This window comes from Enhydra lutris, unplaced genomic scaffold (assembly GCF_002288905.1).
Source record: "Enhydra lutris kenyoni isolate GAN:26980312 unplaced genomic scaffold, ASM228890v2 scaffoldscaffold26, whole genome shotgun sequence".
In the NCBI taxonomy this organism is placed as follows: domain Eukaryota; kingdom Metazoa; phylum Chordata; class Mammalia; order Carnivora; family Mustelidae; genus Enhydra; species Enhydra lutris.
Window position 1 is genome coordinate 12,352,493 of NW_019154110.1, and position 19,217 is coordinate 12,371,709.

The 19,217-nt window shown below is 44.7% G+C and overlaps 1 pseudogene; it reads right to left on the minus strand.

Annotated features, from left to right (window-relative positions):
- Nucleotides 1-6,852: 6,852 nt before the first annotated feature.
- Nucleotides 6,853-7,963, minus strand: LOC111151460 (annotated as a pseudogene).
- Between the last annotated feature and the right edge of the window lie 11,254 nt (nt 7,964-19,217).

The following is a 19,217-nucleotide window of genomic DNA, read 5'->3' on the forward strand; positions in this document are numbered from 1 at the left end:
AGAAGAGAGAATTAGTGATAAGAAGACCAAATTAGGGAAAATAAAGAAGCTGAGAAAAAGAGAGATAAACAACTAGTGGACCACGAGGGGAGAATTGGAGAACTAACTGATACCATAAGACAAAACAATATTAGAATAATTGGGATCCCAGAAGATGAAGAGAGAGAGAGGGGGGCAGAAAGGATATTGGAGCAAATTACAACAGAGAACTTCCCTAATTTGGTGAAGGGAACAAGCATCAAAATCCAGGAGGCCCAGAGAACTGCCCCCCTCACAATCAATAAAAATAGGTCCATACCCTGCCATCTAATAATAAATCTTACAAGTCTAACTGACAAAGAGAAAATCCTGAAAGCATCTCAGGACAAGTGGTCTGTAACATACAATGGTAGAAATATTAGATTGGCAGCAGACATATCCACAGAGACCTGGCAGGCCAGAAAGGACTGACTTGATATATTCAGAGCACTAAATGAGAAAAATATGCAGCCAAGAATACTATAACCAGTTGGGTGGTCATTGAAAATAGAAGGAGACATAAAAAGCTTTCAGGACAAACAAAAACTAAAAGAATTTGCAAACACCAAACCAGCCCTACAGGAAACATTGAAAGGGGTCCTCTAAGCAAAGAGAGAGCCTAAAAGTAACAGAACAGAAAGGAGCAGAGACAATATACAGTAACAGTCACTTTATAGGCAATACAATGGCACAAAATTCATATCTTTGAGTAGTTACTCTGAATGTAAATGGGATAAAAACCCCAATCAAAAGACACAGGGTATCAGAATGGATTAAAAAAACAAACAAACAAACAAAAACAAGACCCACTGATATGCAGTCTGCAAGAAACTCATTTTAGATCCAAAGACACATCAGATTTAAAGTGAGGGGGTTGAAAACAGTTTGCCATGATAATGGACATCAAAAGAAACCTGGGGTGGCAATCCTGAGATCAGACAAGTCAGATTTTAAGCCAAAGATATATATATAATAAGAGATGAAGAAGGACATTATATCATACTTAAAGGGTCTGTCCAACAAGGAGACCTAACAATTTTAAATATCTATGCCCCCAACATGGGAGCAGCCAATTATATAAACCAATTAATAACAAAATCAAAGAAACACATCAACAATAATTCAATAACAGTAGGGGACTTTAACATCCCCTGCACTGAAATGGACAGATCATCTAAGCAAAAGATCAATAAGGAAATAAAGACTTTAAATGACACACTGGACCAGATGGACATCACAGATAGATTCAGAACATTTCATCCCAAAGCAACAGAATACACATTCTTCTCCAGTGCACATGGAACATTGTCCAGAACAGATCACATCCTGGGTCACAAATCAGGTCTCAACCAGTACCAAAAGTTTGGGATCATTCCCTGCATATTTTCAGACCATAATGTTTTGAAACTAGAACTCAACCACAAGAGGAAAGGTGGAAAGAACTCAAATACATGGAGGCATAAGAGCATCCTACTAAAGAATGAATGGGTCAACCAGGAAATTAAAGAGAAATTTTTAAAAATCCTGGAATTGGGGCGTCTGGGTGGCTCAGTGGTTTGGGCCTCTGCCTTCGGCTCAGGTCATGATCTCAGGGACCTGGGATCAAGCCCTGCATCGGGCTCTCTGCTCAGCAGGGAGCCTGCTTCCCCCCCTCTCTCTGCCTGCCTCTCCATCTACTGTGATTTCTTTCTCTCAAATAAAAAAAAAATCTTTTAAAAAATGATTGGAATGGAATGGAATGGAATGGAAACAAATGAAAATAAAAACACAACTGTTCCAAATCTTTAAGACACAGCAAAGGCGGTCCTGAGAGGAAAGTATATAGCAACAGAGCCTTTCTCAAGAAAAAAGAAAGGTCTCAAGTATGCAATCTAACCCTACACCTACAGGAGTTACAGGAAGAACAGCGAAAATGAAATCCTAAACCCAGCAGGAAAAGAGAAATAATAAAGATAGGAGCAGAAATCAAAGAAATAGAAACCAAAAGAACAGTAGAACAGATCAACAAAACTAGGAGCTGGTTCTTTGAAAGAATTAATAGGATTGATAAACCCCTGGCCAGACTTATCCAAAAGAAAAGAGAAAGGACCCAAATTAATAAAATCATGATGAAAGAGGTCAGATCACAACACAAAAATACAAACAATTATAAGAACATATTATGAGCAACTGTACACCAGAAAATTTGACAATCTGGAAGACATGGATGCATTCCTAGAGATATATAAACTACCCAAACTGAACCAGGAAGAAATAGAAAACCTGAACAGACCCATAGCCAGTAAGGAGCTTGTAGCAGTCATCAGAAATCTCCCAAAAAAGAACCCAGGGCCAGATGGCTTCCCAGGGGAACTCTACCACACATTTAAAGAAGAATTTACACCCATTCTCCTGAAACTGTTCCAAAGAATAGAAATGGAAGGAAAACTTCCAAACTCTTTTTAGGAGGCCAGCATTCCCTTCATACCAAAACCAGACAAAGACCCCATCAAAAAGGAGAATTAACAGACCAATCTCCCTGATGAACACAGATACAAAAATTCTCACCAAAAATTCTCACCAGCCAATAGGATTCAACTGTACATTAGAAGGATTATTCACCACGACCAAGTGGGGTTTATTCCTGGGCTGCAAGGTTAGTTCAACATCCACAAATCAATCAATGTGATACAATACATTAATAAAAGAACAAGAACCCTATGATACTCTCAGTAGATGCTGAAAAAGCATTTGACAAAGTACAGCATCCTTTCTTGTTCAAAACTCTTCACAGTGTAGGGATAGAGGGTACCTACCTCAATATCATCAAAGCCAGCTATGAAAAACCCACAGCAAATATCATTCTTAATGGACAAAAACTGAGATTTTCCCCTAAGCTCAGGAACATGGCAGAGCTGTCCACTCTCACCACTGCTATTCAACATAGTACTAGAAGTCCCAGCCTCAGCAACAAAAAGACAGCAGACAACAAAAAATCCTCAGAGAACAAAAAGAAATAAAAGGCATCGTAATTGGCAAAGAAGTCGTCAAACTATCACTCTTTACACATGATATGGTACTTCATGTGGAAAACCTAAAAGACTACACTCTAAAGCTGCTAGAACTCATACAGGAATTCAGTAAAGTGTCAGGATAGGAAATCAATGCACAGAAATCAGTTGCATTTCAATACAACAACAACAAGACAGATGAAAGAGAAATTAAGGAGTCAATCCCATTTACAATTGTACCCAAAATTGTAAGATACCTAGGAATAAACATAACCAAAGAGGCAAAGAATCTGCACTCAGAAAACTGTAAAGTACTTGTGAAAGAAACTGAGAAAGACACAAAGAAATAGAAAAATGTTCCAAGCTCATGGATTGGAGAACAAATATTGTGAAAATGTCTATGCTACCTAGAGCAATCTACACACTGAACACAATCCCTATCAAAATACCATCAACTTTTTTCAAAGAAATGGAACAAATAATCTTAAAATTTATATGGAACCAGAAAAGACCCCGAATAGCCAGAGGAAGGTTGAAAAAGGAACCCAAAGTTGGCAACATCCCATTTCCAGACCTCAAGCTCTTTACAAAGCTGTCATCATCAAGACAGTGTGGTACTGGCACAAAAGCAGACACCTAGATCAATGGAACAGAATAGAGAGCCCAGAAATAGACCCTCAACTCTATGGTGAACTGATCTTCGACAAAGCAGGAAAGAATGTCCAATGGAGAAAAGACAGTCTCTTCAGCAAATGTTGTTGGGAAAATTGGACAGCCACATGCAGAAGAGTGAAACTGGACCATTTCCTTATACTACATACAAAAATACTTTAAATGGATGAAAGACCTCAGTGTGAGACAGGAATCCATCAAAATCCTTGAGGAGAACACAGGCAGCAACCTCTTCGACCTCAGCTGCAACAACTTCTTCCTAGAAACATCACCAAAGGCAAGAGAAGCAAGGGCAAAAATGAACTATTGGGAGATCATCAAGATCAAAAGCTTTTGCACAGCAAAGGAACAGTCAACAAAACCAAAAGACAACCAAGAGAATGGGAGAAAATATTCACAAATGATAGACATGTCAGATAAAGGGTTAGTATCCATGATCTATGGAGAACATATCAAGCTCAAAACCCAAAGAACAAATAATCCAGTCAAGAAATGGGCAGAAGACATGAACAGACATTTCGACAAATAAGACATCCAAGTGGCCAGCAGACACATGAAAAAGTTCTCAACATCACTTGGCATCAGGGAAATACAAATCCAAACCACAGTGAGATACCACCTCACACCAGTCAGAATGGCTAAAATTAAGGCAGGAAACGACAGATGCTGGTGAGGATGCAGAGAAAGGAGAACCCTCCTACACTGTTGATGGGAATGCAAGCTGGTGCAGCCACTCTGGAAAACAGCATGGAGGTTCCTCAAAAAGTTGAAAATAGAGCTACCCTACGACCCAGCAATTGCACTACTGGATATTTACCCTAAAGATACAAATGTAGTGATCCAAAGGGGTTTGTGCACCCCTATATTTATAGCAGCAAGGTCCACAATAGCCAAACTACGGAAAGAGCCTAGATATCCATCAACAGATGAATGGATAAAGAAGATGTGTATAGGGGCACCTGGGTGGCTCAGTGGGTTAATCCTGTGACTTCAACTCAGGTCATAATCTCAGGTTCAGGGATTGAGCCCCGCATCAGCTCTTTGCTCAGCGGGGAACCTGCCTCCCTCTCTCTCTCTGCCTGTCTCTCTGCCTACTTGTCTCTCTCTCTCTCTCTCTCTCTCTGTCAAATAAATAAATAAATAAATAATCTTTAAAAAATGAACAGAGGACTCAGGAAGTTAAAAAAAAAAAGGAGTGGTGTATATACAATGGAATATTATGCAGCCATCAAAACCCCAAAATCTTGCCATTTGTGATGATGTGAATGGAACTAGAGGGTATTATGCTAAACAAAATAAGTCAATCAGAGAAAGACAATTATCATATGATCTCTCTGATATGAGGAATTTGAGAGGTGGCAGGGGTGGTTGTGTGGGGAAGGGAGGGAAAAATTAAACATAATGGAACCAGGGAGGAAGACAAACCATAAGAGACTCTTAATCTCAGGAGACAAACTGAGGGTTACTAGGGGGTGGCGGGGCAGGGATAGGGTGGCAGGGTGCTGGACATTGCAGAGGGTGTGTGCTACGATGAGTGCAGTGAATTGTGCAAAACTGACAATTCAGAGACCTGTACCCCTGAAACAAATAATACATTATATGTTTTAAAAAATTAATTAATTTTTAAAAAGAAAAAAACAAACACAATGCAAGAATCTTGAATTGCGGAAAAATGTAAAAGATAGACTTGGGACAATTGGGGAAATTTGAATGTGGAATAAATATTGGGTGATACCATGGACTTGTTATTTTTTTTAATGTAAATGATATTGGAGTTATATAAGAAAAAAAGAATGCTACCTACTATGGAGTGTTTGCTGAATCTTAAATGGTACATACAGATGAGGAACCTGAGGCCCAAAGAGGATGATTAAACTCACATTCCTTCCTTCTTTCTGCCATTATGCTCAACTTTAGAATTCTGAGAGCATCTAAGATGGTCCTGGCTGAGGATGGACAGAGCCCCTTCACAGACAGTCCCACTAAAATACTCAACGGGAATGATTCTTTCCCCTAAAACTACAAACTTTTCTGAGTGTGAAAAAGGAGTGTGGATGCAGGGGGTGAAGATGACAAATGTCTACCATACTCCTGCCCAGAAACATCCAACTTCTGCCCTGCCTTTTTCCTACTCCACTTCTAAATATTATTCTAATAATTTCCCTTCCTTCATCACTAGTCATCTTCTAGAATGATCAGTCCAGCCCTGTTCCCTCCTAAAAACCCTTTATGGATCCCCATTGCCCTTAGATAGAGGTGGTTTTTTAAATTATTTTGTTTCTGTCTCAATTCAAATTTTATTACCCTCATTATATGCAGGTGTGTAGAAAAAGATTCTTATCAGCTAACTATATGAAAACATAAATAGTGTAAATCATTCGTGTGATCCAAAATGGGTAAAAGCAAAAGATTATAGCTTCCCCTCAAGAAGAAAAAATTCAGACCTATGAAAAGGACAACACATTTTAAAAAATTGTATTTATTTAGAAGCATTCAGAATATCAACAGAACAGGGACACCTGGGTGGCTCAGTCGGTTAAGTGTCTTCGGCTCAGGTCATAATCCTGGGGGGCCTGGGATCGAGTCCCACATCGGGCTCCCTGCTTAGTGGGGAATGTTTCTCCCTCTCCCTCTGCCACATTCTCTGTTCACATGCCATGCTTTCTCTCTCTCTCTTTCTCTCTCTCTCTCTCAAGTAAATAAATAAATAAATATTGTTTTTAAGATCTTATTTATTTGTCAGAGAGAGAGAGTGCACAAGCAGGGGAAGAAGCAGGCAGTAGGAAAAGAAGATCCCAAGACTGTGGGATCCCAACCTGAACTGAAAGCAGAGGCTTAACCAATTGAGCCACCCAGGCATCCCCCACCCCCCCCCAAAAAAAAATAGAGGGCCATCTGGGTGGCTCAGTTGTTAAGCATCTGCCTTTGGCTCACGTCATGATCCCAGGGTCCTGGGATTCCAGGGTGCTGGGATTGAGCCCCAAGTTGGGTTCCCTGCTCGGCAGGAGGCCTGCTTCTCTCTCTCCCACTCCCCCTGCCTGTGTTCTCTCTCTCGCTGTGTCTGTCTCTGTCAAATAAATAAATAAAACCTTTAAGAGAAAAAAAAAATGTCAACAAAACAGCTGCAACTTTTTTTTTTAACAACTACAAAGTGAACAGAAAAACAATGATTTCATATAAGTCGCATCAGCAACAACTGAAGATGAGAAAAACCATCCTCCTCCTTTTTATCTGATTTGGGCTGTGCACCAACAAGAACTTGCTTTACATTTTTATGCCCATACTGCTAACAAATTTAGTAGCTATTGAAAATACCACGGAGATAAGGCTAGCTAAAGACAAATTCGGTAGTATGTAAACTCCATTTTAAAAAAGACACGGTAAAGTTTAAAAACAGATCTTACACTGCCTAACAATTTTTTTTCATTAAAAGGGGGGGGCATTAAATGCTTTATGGACAAGAAAAAAAGCTGCCCTCAAACCAATTTTTCCACCATTATCATCTTCTTCCTTGCCTTCCTTCTTTATCTTGCTCTTTTCAGCCCTGGATAACTCCCATTTCTGCCTCATTAGCTTCCCTGTAGCTCAATATGCAACAATATTCTTTTCCTATTTTCCCTTCAGCTAGGCAGCCTCAGGAGACTGCTCATCGTCTCCAGCAGCATTATCCCATGTCTCTCCCAGGTCCTTCCCACATCACCAATGGACAGGCCCAGATGTTCTCCTTTGATTTTTGGATGCTACTCAGAACAAAACAAGGCCAAAGGAGGCTTCTTGGATACATCAGGATCTTTGAATTTCCTTATTATTTCCCCTTTAAGAGGTATGGATACAAGTTTTCATGTCTCTTTCATAATGAGCTTTGTCAGTCTTTGCCAGATCTTCAAATTTTCCTTCTTCTCTAGAAGACATGTCTTCCACCCCTCTGAGCACTACTTAGAAAACTTGGAGAAGCTGGCTGAAGCATCTTCGTGCCTCATCTTGTGCCCCTTCCAGCAAGTTTGCAGAAAGAATGTACACGATGTTTTCTGTCTATCAGGATCCTTCTTAGGGTCTCCTTTGCCTATGTTTAATTATTTTTCCCCCGTGAGGCTCAGAGTCACCCAGTGCCCATCTGGCTCTCAAGGGCCCTGGTGCTATTTCTGCAGAACTCAATGTACTGCCATGGCCTCTGTGCCTTTGTACAGGTTCTTCCCTTTTCCTAAAATACCCTTTTCACATTTTTCCTCAGGAATCCATACATATTTGTCTTTCAAAGATGGGCTCAGATGGTACGTGCTCATGGAGCGAGCCTTCCTCGAAAAGGTAGGATTAGTTGGTAACTCCCTCTTTTGTACTCTCATCATACCCAATATGGACTTAGATTATAGCCCCAAGCACATTTTATTACTGCATTTCTTTACAAGTTTGTTTCCTCACTAGTTTGGGAGCTCCATCTCAAGTAGGGCCTGGGTTTTTCTCTGCTTCATTTCTGTAGCACTTAGCATTCCGCCCGGCATATAGTGTTTGCTGAATCTTAAAGGAACTATGCAGATAAAAAAAACCTGAAGCCCAAAGAGGGTAAATCACACACCTAGAAAAACGAACCAACCTGAGGGAAATGGATTTGGAGGAGATAGGATACATCAGATGGTGATTTTAATAGTTTGGGCAGTTGCTAAGGACCCTATACCACCCACCCCACACCTTGCACCCACATACAGGCTGGTAACCACCTATTTATTCCCTTGGGAAATTTCCCTTTGGGAAAATTGGGCTCAAACTCAAATAGTCAGGAGAGATTTAAGTTAAAGAAGAGTAAGATCTTCTTGTTCCTGGGTTCTTATAGAAAAAAAGTGAACTGACTCAGAAAGCATGGACTTGACCTCTGGGGGCTTTTAAAAACAAGAGAGATTTTATCAGGAGGACTAAGTCCGAAGTCCTGTTAGAGGCAGACAAATGACAGAGCAGACGCCTGAAGAGTCTGCCTCTTGAGGAGGCCCAAGAGGAGCAAAGGAACCAGCCAGAGAAGTCCAGTGTCTCCAACCATGTTCCCATCGCGCTCCAGGATGTTTGGGGGAGGGAAGACGAATGAGGGAAACCTTGCTAATTAAGCCTCTACCCAAAAACGAATGTGAGGCTAATAAGGCGGCCCCATTCCAGGGCACCTCCACACCAAGCCAGCCGGTCTGCCTGTTTATTGCCCGTATGGAGATCATTAATGCCTCCTGACACTGAGGTCACTCCTGGGGTCAATCCCTGAGCCCGTTGTGCAAAACAAGGGGAAATGAACTTCCCAGCACATGTGGCTCAGGCTTGGAGGGGAGGGGGACTCCCGTCACCCCACACCTCAGCTCTGGGAGAGATCAGCACCCCAGGCTGTCAGACCCCCCAACACAATCCCCTCTGCCCAAGCCGGACTCTGGGGAAGTGGTCCTGTGGAAGGTGAAGGAGAGCCTTCGTCTGGACCAGGACAACCCCCACTGAGGTTGTCCCAACCCACAGACGGACACTAATCCCCTGGCGACGGGCTGGGGTAGTGTCTGGGAGCTGCAGCTGCAGCTCGACAGGGGCCAGGCCCCGGCCGCAGGTGGCGGGAAGGCGCAGGTCGGTGGCCACGTGGGCTCGAGCTGCAGCTTCACCCCACCCTCACCGGCTTCTCCTGTGCTGATTGGACCCCTTACCCCTCTGGATCCAAGATGGCGGAGGGGGTGGGGTTCCGGCCCAAGCAAAGCTGCAGTTGGTGAAGCCCAGGACTTCTGAGCTGAAGGACGGCCTCAGTAGCCATTCAGGGAGCTCCTGGCGGTGGTAGTGGGCACTTCACCACTTTACCTCACACTTCAGCAACCAAGGCAGCCACACAAATCCATCTCTTACAGCCTGAGAAGGGCCAGTGTGGGAAAAAGGAACACGAAGATGGTCCTATGGGCAAATCCATACCAGTCTGGGGCCTCCTACTCGGTAATGACCAGAACTGGCAATCAGCCCCTACTGACCCAGGAAGATGTTGAGAAAGCCCCCAACTGGCTTGGAGGAAATCAATAGGATTATGAAGGCCACAGCAGGCTGAGTGACAGTTACCAAATAAATGATCTCAGAGGACAAAGCTGAGGTTAAATGAAGCCCAATAAATAAAGGGACATGTTCAAAGAAGGAACTTCAGAAAATGCAGGGACATGGGGGATTGAATGTAGAGACTCCTTCCTGGCCTCCCCTTTTAGGGTCTGTTGAATTCTAGGGGAGCCACAATCTCAGGCTCTGCCTCCCAAGAACACAGACCAGGGTCTGTGCCCTGTTCAAGGCCAGTGTGGCATAGCTCTTAGGCTCAGGGCTCCTTGGACAGCTCCATCCACCCAGCTTTGGTGGCTGAAATTAAGAGAATGGCAACTCCACTGTGAAGGTCTGACCAGTTAACAGAGCCCCAGAATGCTTCTGATTCCTTAGAGACAGGAACAGACCAACTGCAGCAAGAGGGGATGAAGCTAGATGTTAGGAGGCACTTCCCAAACATTATCTAGATGGAGGGAGCTTATGGATCTTGGAGGCAAGGAAGAAGGCCTGTTATAGAGGATTTTATTCCAGACGAAAGTGCGTTTATCCTCATCCCCATTTGTGCCTGGGTTATTAAACATTGTCTTTTTTTGGCCAAGATGGTGTTACCAGCTAGAAGGGGCCATCAGCACCATCTTTGCATAAGAAAAGATTGCAGTAGAATCAGTACTCTCCATTCTACTGCCAGTATGTCCTGGTGAATGAGCAGCCCACTTCCATGAGTCCTGCTGACTCCTTCGTGGCCAGCTTGGTGGGGGTCAGTGGGAGACAGAGCATGATGTTTCTGGGACCATGAAGGATGTACTATGTCTTTGTGGGGGGAGGGAGGCTTGAACTCATGACCCTGAGACCAAGACCTGAGCTGAGATCAACAGTTGGACACTTAACCAACTGAGCTACCCAGGAGGTGCCCCTGTACTATGTCTGTCTTTTTTTTTTTTTTTAAGACTTTATTTATTTATTTGACAGACAGAGATCACAAGCAGGCAGAGAGAGGAGAAAGCGGGCTCCTTGCTGATCAGAGAGCTCGATGCGGGGCTTGATCCCAGGACCCTGAGATCATGACATGAGCTGAAGGCAGAGGCTTAATCCATTGAACCACCCAGGCACCCCTATCTTTGGGGAGTCTAAAGAGAGATGACTAAGTCTTTGGTCTCTAGGTAGGTATTGTATTTTTTAGAAAATGAACAATAACGATAGTTAAAATCTTGGGCTCTAGAAACTTAGAGGTTGAATGACCTCTTTTTTTAAGCGTGAGACCGTGGGTAAGATCAATTGACAGTACAGTAATGATAATAGGATTATTTTGTGTCAGGCAGTATATTACACTTGGACAATAATACTGTAGGGGAGGTACTGTTATCCTTGTTTAACAAGTGAAATGAGCTTAGTTAGGTTAAATGACCATAGAACAGTATATTTGAATGCATGGGCACTGGAGATCCAGACTAATCAATTGGGTTCAAATCCTGACTTTGTTTCCTCGTTGTATGACCTTAGGCATATTTATCTGTGAAATGAGGACCATGATAGTATTCACCTGATAATATGGTAAGGTTGAAATGAGGGTAAAGACATAAAACTCTTGGAATTCTGCCAGGCACATTGTAGGCACGCAATAAACATTAGCTATTGTTGTGAGCCCTTCAAGCACTTCTATGTGCTTCATCCTTTCTACTATCCTTCAAGGTGGCTGTTATTATTAAATTCATTTTACAGATGAGGAAACAGGCTTTAAGTGGATCGTGATCTAGGTCCCTCTGTAAGCAGCCTGCTGAGGACCTGAATTCAGGTTTTTTCACTTCAAATTCCAAGGACTTGCTGTTCGATCACATACTCTCTCATTCTTAGTCCTAATTTGTTTCAGCCCCTCATTCAAAAAATACCCTCAGAGGACCCAAAATCAAACCCAGTTTTGGATAGTCTGTGCTTAGGAAGAATAGAGGGGAGAAAGAGGAAGAAAGAAAAAGGGGGTTGGATAATGAGACAAATTCTCTGATGTAGGCATATTTGTTACCCAATCCCACCCTTGTAGAGATACCTTACTCAGAGGGATAGTAAAATAAGCGCGCATTTCAGAGCAGTCGTACTGGAGGAAATGGGCAGAAGTGGCAGTGCAGGAGCAGGTAGTGGAATGGGGGAGAAAGTCTGATCGGCAGACAACCCACCCATGGCTAAGGCCTTGGGAACAGAAGGCCTAGATTGCTAGCCCTGACTATGCAAAACCCAGATCTGAGTATTCGTTCCTTATCTTTGTAGCGTCCTCACTGAGAGTTATAGGAAGGACTCACAGGGTAAATGGTAAATCACTGCTTCTGCCCTCAGGCCTGAGGGGGCTCAGACCAGCCTATATCACCCAGGTCAGGGATCAAGCCAGTCCACTCCTCAATTTCTTCTAACTGGAAGTTTCTTAATTCTCTTTGTGGGAGAAGGCCTGGGAGGCCAGGGTGAGGGGTCAGGTGAACAGAACTGCACCTGGGGCCTGAGGGGAAGCACCTGCAGCAGCTGCTACCTACTACCCATTCCTGTTGCTCAATCCTCCAATTTCCAGAATGAGCTCAGCTCCTGCCCCCACCCCAGCTGAGCTTGATAATCCTAATGGGATGTGGGCTGGAAAATCTAGAACCAAGATTTGGGGCTACTGGGGACACAGTAGGATAAAGCCACAGGGGACAAGTGAATTCTGTGTTGCCTCACCCATCCTTTCCCTTTGGGGGACTTAATAAGGACCCTAGGCCTTAGGTCATAGCACACACTAAAGAGCATGGCTGGGAAAGGGATGTGGAGGGAGGGATTTCTGTGTCCTGGCTTTGAACAGGAAAGTGTGTGCAAATACACAAGGATACACACGAACATTCAGAGTGTATCCCTCATGGTGGAATGCCTAAGGACTCACTCAACACATAGTTGCGACCTTTACACATGTCTCTGGAGTGTGTTTGGCTGTAAGTAACCGAGACCCAGACTAACAATGATGTCAAGAAGCTTATTTTTCTCACAAGAAACAGTTGGCACTGGCTTACCTGCTTATTGATGCCCTCAGGCTCTTTCTTTTTGTTTGGATATCCTTAGTATAGTGCCCTTTGTCTTTGTGTCAGGGTCTCTAGGGGGTGAGAATTCCAGGGTTCTCATCATTAGAAGAAAAGAAGATTATGTGTTCCCCTTTACCAAGAAAGCAAAAAAAAAAAAAAAAAAAAAAAAACAACAAAACAAAACAAAACAAAACAAAAACCTCCTCCTTCCCTAACTTCCTCCTGGCAGTCTTCTGTTTAGGCCTTATTGGCCAACATTGGATCACGTGACCACTCCGAGTTACCAGGGAAACTAGGAAAGCAAGGAACAGGATTTCCAGGATTGGCATAGGGCAGTACTTTGCTCCTATCCTCAGCGGTTCTGACTCAGTTGGTCTGGGGTGGATCTTCACATTGGTATTTATTAAATACTCCAAAAACCTAGTGGGTTTTTATTTGTTTGTTTTGTTTTTAAATTGTAATTTGCTTTTCACCACGCTATGGAGCCAGCTCACGCAGTCGTCTTCAACCAAACCTCCCCTTGCCTCCGCGCAATCCATTTTACTGCACTGACCAGGATTCTCCAGTTTATCCTGCAGCCCCTACTCCCCTCGAAGTTGACTATTTAGGTGATTAATTAGGAAGTTTGCAGGTCATTCATTAGTGAATTTGTGGTAGTAACCGGTTAGCCAATCAGTTGACTAACTAATAGAACTAATAAACTAACCAAGAGCTTGGCCTTTCTTTTTTATGCCTGGCACATAGCAAGCACATGATAAATAATACTTTGGATGAATGAATCCATAAAATGGAGGTAAAATGGAATTAATACAGCATCGAATGAGATAGTAACTATGAAACCACTTTGTAAATGGTAAGACACTGTACAGACATTTAGGTAAAAATTGACATGAGAAACTACTTCAAAAATTGGGAGGGGGAGCGGCGCCTGGGTGGCTCAGTGGATAGGGGCCTCTGCCTTCCACTAGGGTGGTGGTCTCAGGGTCCTTGGGCTTTCTGCTCAGCGGGGAGCCTGCTTCCCCCCCCCCTCTCTGCGTGCCTCTCTGCCTACTTGTGAACTTTCTCTCTGTCAAATAAGTAAATGGAATCTTAAAAAAAAAAAAAAATTCGGGGGGTGCCTGGGGGGCTCAATGGGTTAAGCCTCTGCCTTCCGCTCAGGTCATGATCTCAGGATCCTGGGATCGGAGCCCTGCATCCGGATCTCTGCTCAGCGGGGAGCCTGCTTCCCCCCACACCCCTGCCTGCTTCTCTGCCTACTTGTGATCTCTCTCTGTGTGTCAAATAAATAAATAAAATCTTAAAAAACAAAAAATTAGGGCAGGGGGCACCTGGGTGGCTCAGTCGCTTAAGTGTCTGCCTTTGGCTCAAGTCATAATCTCAGGGTACTCAGACGGAGACCTGCCTAGGCTCTCTGCTCAGCAGGGAGTCTGCTTTTCCCTCTCACTCTCTCTCTGAGCTCTCCCTTTTCTCTCTCTCTCAAATAAATAAATAAATCTTTAAAAATTAAATAAATAAAAGTTAAGGCCAAGGGAAAGTTTGTTCCCCACACTTCACCAAAGAAATACTGTTCCACATTTCTGAAATGGAAAAAGACCATTTTGCCCTGCCGCTGATAAGCAGACTTTGCTCTCAATTATAGTGACTTTGTCAACACTTGGTGATAGCATGTATTTTTATTCCTTTTCCCTTACTCCTATTTTGTCTTTTTACTTGTGTTTTTATTAGCTTATTTTGGTTATAAACCATCTCAAGCCTTTTTGGAAAAGAGGTGGGATAAAATAAATTTTAGAAATAGTTGGGAATTAACCTATTAATTACCTACCACGTGCCAGAAATTTACATGCATTAACTTAGTCAAACCTCACAATAAGCTAGTAAGTTGGAGTGATTGTATCCATTTTATTTAAGTGTTAAGGGACTTGCGCAAGGTCACACAGCTGCTAACTGCTGAACCAGGATTCAGAGCCAGGTTTCAAAACCAAGGTGAGCCTGACACCAAACCTTATGGCTTTCCCCTAAGCCAACCCAAGTTTGTGTGATAGATGGTCAATTATTCACTTAGCTAGCTGAGGAGAGCTTTTGTACTCAGAGCTACTCAAATTCATTTTGGAAAAAGCGAACAAAAAAAACACCCATCTTTGTCTTTTCTCCATCGGCTGTTTATCAACAAATACTACACCTTTCTATTATTTTATGTACCACTAAGAAGAAAAAATATTTATTACACTATAGCACTGCAATGAATTAAACTACCATTGATTCTAAGATGCATCCCCATTTCAGAGCTGTCAAAATGTGGAAAGAAATGTACGTGTTAGAATCAACGTAACAAAGAATTCCATTCTACTAACAGAGAATGTGTATACATACCTTCCCTTTCTCTCTTACTTGCTGGCTGGTTTGCCCCATTGTTTTCATTGCCAAAGGCTTGCCAGTCCCTTCTGTATCTCATTTCTCCATGTCATCATGAACTACTTAATGCTGATTTGGAGTATCTCCTGTGAGTCTTTAGAAAGCCTTGCACTTATAGAAAGTCTCCACTCTAGTTTCTGTAAAGAACAACTCTAGATGCTCTCATTATGAACTTCCTCCAATGATTATCAACCAGTTCTTTCCAGACTCTGGCCTAAATGTCTTCCCATGGTACCTGGTGATTCACTGCCCTCCCTGTTCACCATTCCACACAGTAGTTGGATGGTTCATCTGTACACTATTTATTTGCAAGGGATTTTCCTACAGGCTGTTGGGGAGGGCATGGGAGGGCATGGGAGGAGGGCTTGGGAGCAGAAGCTGAGATGTGTCATCCAATTCTCCCTAACACAGGAAACATGACTCCCCAGGCATCTCTGAAACACCAGGGCCTTTCCTTTCTCTACTCCAGGAGAAGGCAGGATTGGAGGAGGATTAAACTTCTCCATCCCTTAGATCTTACTTCCTCTTCCTGGTTTGGGACTCCATGAGACAAATTGGGAAAGGAAGATGGGGTAGTAGAATCTGGTACTGCTAAGGATGATAGGGATTCATGAGCAGTGAGCCCATTGTGGAGATGGCGTCAGGCTCCCAACAGCAGCAGCTGGTTTTTCCTAGTTGGTGGTAGACTTCCACCTTTGAGTGCTGGGTAGTAGGGGAGGCACTGATCCTGGCTTTCCATTCCTAGCATAAGAAAAGGGACAGATCCATCCAGGGAAGCGATTGCCCTGTCCAGTTCCCGTCAATCTGATTTTGAGGTAAAAGTCTGGAAAGGAACAGAGGCTCATTGGAAATGAGTGGAGGGAGGGATGCAGCTCACGCTGAGGACCAAGAGGCTAACCTGAGAATCCTACTGAGAGGGGACTCTGGTGGGAAGACCTAATCTTGCCTCAGTATCCTGGGCATATGACAGGCTGTGAGGCTTGGACATAAGGCTAAGGTCCACATGGACCTGTCTGCCTGTCGAGCTGAAGGGTCCTGTGTCAAGGTACAGACAGACATAGAGAAGGAGAGGTAAGTGGAGACAGAGGGAGTGGAGAGTCAGAGGCTGGGCAGGGAGGTCTAGACAGTGAGGGGGCCTCCCTTTCTGAGGCACAGAGGCCGGATAGCTCCCAGCACAGTGGTCTAAGCTTCCTAGACTGGAGCGGGCATTGGACTTCCTCCTCAGCTTTCTGGGATTTTGAGGCGGCTGGCGGAGTCTTGGCCCTCGCCGCAGTTTCCCCCAGGGACTCTGCCAAGCCCTGGCACCTTGAAGCCCAGGCCTCGGCTCAGATTCAGAAGCCGGCCCAGCACTTCCCCGCTGCCGCGGCTCCAGGCCTGGCCTCCCGGCCTCCTCCCCGCCCGGGCGAAGGGCCTGCCCTCTCCCGTGACCTCCGCGGCTGACTCCGAGGCGCGCCAGGCCGGGTCCGGCGTCCGCTGCCCGCTGCCCGCTGCCCGCCAGGCCCGGACAAGCCGGGGGGCCGGTGAGCAGAGAGGGTCCACGCCCTGGCCGTCGCGCCCGCGCGGGGAGCGGGGGAGCAGGAGCGCGCGGGCCGGAGCGCGTAGGTGTGAGAATGTGTTGGGGGCATGGTCGGTGGACGAGTGCGGGGCTGTGAGGCGCTGTGCGCCGGTCCCCCCGGGACGTGGGCTTACCGAGCCGCTGCGTGCACGGCTGGGAGCGGGTCTCGGACGGAGGTGTGTGCGGGCGCCAAGCCCGCGGCCTGGGGCTCGGCTGAGGGCGGCTGTCTGCAAGTTGGCTCCGGCCCGACCAGGCCTGGCTGCGCCGCGCCTCAGTGTGCGGGCAGCGCCGGGGCTCGCGGCGTGCCGTCCTCGTTGTCCAGTCTTGGTGTGAGCAGTGCGGCCCGGCCCGGCCGCTCTCTCTCTTCCCGCCCCTCTAATCTAAACCATGCGGGGCTCCCAGCCCGGCCAGGCCGGCGGGGCCCGAGGGCCGCAGGGAGGGCACCAAGCCGCGCCGTGGGGGAGTGCGAGGCCCACTCAGGGCTCGGCGTCCTGGGGCCCGTGGAGCCAGGGGACCCTCGAGCCCCCCTCCCCGGGGGGGCGGCGGGCGCGGACTGATTGACAGCGGCGACGTCAGCGCAGGGGGGTGGCGGCCCCGGAGGGAGGGAGGGAGGGAGGAGGAGGGAGCTGAGGCCCCAAAGTGCAGCGTCGGAGATCCAAGGGCCCGCTCCAGAGCCGGGATGTGTCAGGCCCCGAGGGCGCGGCGGGCAGCGGGACACTGACCCAGCGGCCCCAAGTCAGTGCCCCAGCCGTCCCGTGCCCCTCGGACCCGAGCCTGCAGTGGACCTCGGGCGGCAGGCGCCTCCGCTGGCGGCAGCGCAGTTAGGGTGAGTGTGGTTCCGGCGGGATGGGGGTGAGCCGAGAGTGCGGGACAGGGGCTACCCTGAGCCCAGGGTTAGGTTGCAGGGCAGAAGAGGATGAGCTGGAAAAGAAGCGAGTAACGGGACCGGGAGAAGGACCTCAGGGACCCGCAAGGCTGCAGAAGGGTGGCGAGATGTGCTTCAGATTAGGCTGCCGCCTCGGCCGGACTTCCCGCGTTTTGGGGCGCGAGCCCTCATCTCCTCTGAATAACAGGATGGATTGGGTCTAGGGACCCAAAGGCAAAGAAGGGACAGCGCCAGCTCCAAAGGAACAAGGTTAAGCCGTGACAAGCGGAGCGGTGGTCTTGAAACTGGTGTTTGCAGAATAAGAAAGGCCAAGAAGAGGGCCCGGGTACTTGCGGCGATATCGTTGTGAAAGTGCGCGATCGGAAACCTGGACTTCAGAGCCTTTGATGCAACAGGCTCATCAAAATTAAAGCAAGAAGCATTATATATAAATAATTATCGATGATCGAGAACTATCAGAATGTGAGCAATTACTAAAGAAACAGGGCTAAGGGGCAAAACTAATAGTGTTCACACTTTAAAACAAGAGTAAAAGAATAGTCAGTTTCAGAACCAAGTGAAAATTGTAATCACAAATTTAAAAGGATTATAGACAAAGTAACTCCAAATATAGGAACAATGTAATAAGAACCATTGTATTAAAATCAATAATAATAGTATAGGAAATAGTAACAAATGACAACTATGGAAAAAGGGTGAACAATTGAAAATACTATTAAGGGAAATACTAATATTAGTAGTACTGATGGAATACTATCATATAATATATTGTAGATACTCTAATGAATTACTAAATATTAATCAAAATCTTTAGAGCAATACTAATACAAACAAAGACAGCAGCAATAATTGCTGGAATAATATGACAATTTATTACCAAGGTATTAATAGTCTCAACAACATTATAAATAATGGTAGAGTAATAAGAAGAACCATATCAGTGTGATGAAAAATAATCAGAGTATTAGGAACTACAGCAATATCACCAATTCTGACAAAGTACAAGGAATAATGATTCGATGAAAAATAGCCAGTGAATCAAGATCGCAATTACAAATAATGACAAGATATTATAAAGATGTGATGAAGAATACCTAGAATATTGTGAACAATTCTAACAAAACAAATAATGACAAAATAAGAAGTATTATAAGGATGTGAAGAAAATTAACATCAATATTGAGAACAATAATATCACAAGTAATGGTAGATAACAAGTTACCGAAACTGTGACAAAATACAGAGACCGAGGAGCCAGCAACGGAAGCATTTTAGGGGTACAGAATAAAAATTAAAATAACAATAGATTACAATGACCTATGGGAATACGATATCTAATAATTACCTGACTATTGGTAATAGTATCACTAAGGTACCAGGAGACTCTAGAATGATGGAGAAGTGACAGGAAAGCACCAACATATTTGATAGTGATGAATTAACAAATCAAACCAGTGCTTTGATTTTACAGTATTAAAAATTAAAAGTACTAATAATTTAATGTGCTAGGATATTCTTAATGTCATTGAACTGATCAGAATACTGCTGATAATAGAGATAATTAAAATATTTAAAATAATACAAAATGTTAATTCCCCCAGTGCGAGAAAAATATGATCAGT